This window comes from Hylobates moloch, unplaced genomic scaffold, assembly GCF_009828535.3.
Source record: "Hylobates moloch isolate HMO894 unplaced genomic scaffold, HMol_V3 SCAFFOLD_2, whole genome shotgun sequence".
Taxonomy (NCBI): Eukaryota; Metazoa; Chordata; class Mammalia; order Primates; family Hylobatidae; genus Hylobates; species Hylobates moloch.
The window spans coordinates 173,952,833-173,955,843 of record NW_026652277.1 but is presented as its reverse complement, the minus strand read 5'-3'; positions in this window follow the sequence as shown (position 1 = coordinate 173,955,843).

Below are 3,011 nucleotides of genomic sequence, written 5' to 3'. Positions count from 1 at the left end.
AGAGCAAACACTAAAACATGTATAGGATGTAGCTGAAAAGCCCATAGATGAATTAAAATGAAATACTAAAAAAATTGAATTATCCAAAAGGAAGGAGGAAAGGGGGATCCAAGAAACAAAAACAGAGGGAACAAATGGAAAATAAGTAATAAAATGGAAGTCTTAAACCAACCACATTCGTACTTACAGTAAATGTTAATAGTCTAAACATGCTAATCAAAAGCCAGAGATTGTTGGTATGGATAAAAAATAATAGCATACTATATGCTGACTACAAGAGACAAGCTTTAGGCCGGGTGTAGTGGCTCACACCTGTAATCCCAGCACTTTGCGAGGCAAAGGCTGGTGGATCATCTGAGGTCAGGAGTTCAAGACCAGCCTGAGCAAAGTGGTAAAACCCCATCTCTACTAAAAATACAAAAATTAGCTGGGCCTGGTGGCAGGTGCCTGTAATCCCAGCTACTTGGGAGGCTGAAACAGGAGAATGAGAATCACTTGAACCCTGGAGGCAGAGGTTGCAGTGAGTGCTGGGCAACAGAGTGAGACTCCGTCTCAAAAAAAAAAAAAAAAAAAAGAAAGAAAAAATAAAGAAAGAAAAAGACATGCTTTAAATATAAAGACAAAGGTAGGTTCAAAGAAATGGACCAGAAAAGACATACCATGAGCAAATGACATGGATAAAAAAGGCTGGAGTGGCAAATGTAGTATCAGAGCATTACTAGAGACATTTCATTATCATAATCGTAAAGTGACAATTCACCAAGAAGATATAGCAATTAACTATTGTTAATTGCTGTGTATGTGCTTAATACACAGCCTTAGATACACAAAGCAAAATGAAAATAACTAGAAAATACTGACAACTTCACAATTATAGCTAAGAATTTTTTAATATATCTCTTTCTGCAATTGATAGAACAAATTGACAAAAAATCAGTAAAGACAGGGATGATCTGAACAACACAACCAACCACTTGTATCTCATTGCTATTTATGGAACACTACATTCAGCAACTGCAGAATATACATTTTTTTTCCAATGCACATAATACATTTGCTAACACAGACAAGCTGGTGGACATAAAACAAGTCTTATTAAAAGCACTGAAGTCCTGCAAAGTATATTTTCTGAACACAATGGAATTTATTTAGAAATCAGTAACAAGATATCTAGAAAAACCCTTTAAATATCTGACAATTAAAGAACACACTTCTAAATAGTTCATAGGCCAAAAATGAAATCAAGGGGAAACTAGCAAATATTTTGATATGCATGACAACAAAAATCCAACATATTAAAATCTGTGGGATGCAGCTGAAGCAGTGTTTAGAGAACTTTGTCACTTTAAATGCTGATATGAGGAATGTGAACTTGGTGATTGAGATTTGGAATTAGTAGTCATTTGCAGCCAGGTGTAATGGATCAACAAATACTTCACAATGAGAAAAGCAGAAGCCAAACGTGCACCTCGAGAAACATCAGTTCTAATGAGAGCACAAGGATAGCAAGATAGGTACAAGAGAAGCAGGTGAGTGCAGTAAATCCTATCAGCCTCTGACTTCATCCCACCTGCAAACGAGGCAAACCGGTATTACCCTAAAGGTATAAATACAGCCATGAGCCTGTAGCTGCAATAGTCAAAAAGGCCACACGATGGCGTGACAACACCAGCAAAGCTGCTCATGCCTTTGCATTTTTAATTTCGCTGTGTTAGTGCACCCTCCTGTGTGTGTGCACAGAATATATCAATTTATTAAACCGCTTACAGGCCCAACCAATACTCACTGAGCTGCTACTACATGCCAGGTACTGCGCTACTACTGTGAACAAGACAATTGCCTTCCCAGGAGTGGCCTTGGGGTATAGAAAAAAAAAAAAAGGAAGTCAAAAGGGATAATTTCAGAGTGTGGTAAAGGGTTTGAGAAAAACAGACGGAGAAGCAGAGACCTGGACCAAGACATGGCACAACCACGTGGTCAGGATGACAAGAAGTGACTGCCCCTCACATCTTACTCATAACTGCAGTGGGACAAACTCCATGCCCACGTGGAGCACCTAGGTTCAAACTCACATTTACTGCTTCTGGTCAGCTTTCTGCACACTTCAGTAAACAACTTATTTTGCCTATCTGTGATTCTGACATTGTTTCTTATGTATGAATCCAGTCTATCTATATATCTATCTAACTATCTATATATCCATCCCCCATCCATCCATCCATCCATCCATCCATCCATCTATCCATATCCATCCATCCATGCATCTATCCATCCATCCATCCATATCTATCCATCCATCTATCCATCCATTCAGCCAGCCTTCCTAGTCAGCCACCTAAGCAGTCAGTCAGCCAGCCAGCCGGCCATCAGTTTGTCATCATCGATCTATTCTATGTTAGGTAGAACACTACTTTTCCGCATTAGCTACCCAATAACTTAGCTCCTGGGACCTCATTCCAGCTGAGGACCCACCTCCACCTGTGTCTGCTCCAGAACTGGAGTGGTGAGCACTCTGCTCTATTGTGTGCAGATTCTTTGAGGCAAGCAAAATTCCGAGTTTACGGATGGGTAAATTGGAATGGGTGCAGTGACAGGAGAGTGGAGAAAAAGAAAGCATATTTAATGAATTGCAGGTGAAGAAACTGGGCTGTTATCTGCAGAGAGGAAACCTCAGGGTTGTAGGGGGAGATCAGGGAGAGGTGAGAGCCTTCAGAGTCTGGGGTGATGGTGCAGGGGCCAGGGAGGATCTCACAGGGCAGAGTAAAAGGAGCCGTGGGAAGGCAGTGTGGCTGGAATGAATAGGCGCTCCCCGACATCGGCAGCCACATAAAGGTGCGCTGATGGGCACACGGGGCAGGGAGAGCCCACCGCCAGCACTGCAGGGCCTAGAGTGGCACTAGCCAGAGATACTGGCGGCAGTGGAGGAGACAGTGGATCGCTATTGAACCAGATAACTTTTTAGATTTCTTATGATTCTGAAATTCTCTGATTTCTTAAAAGAAATTGAGCCA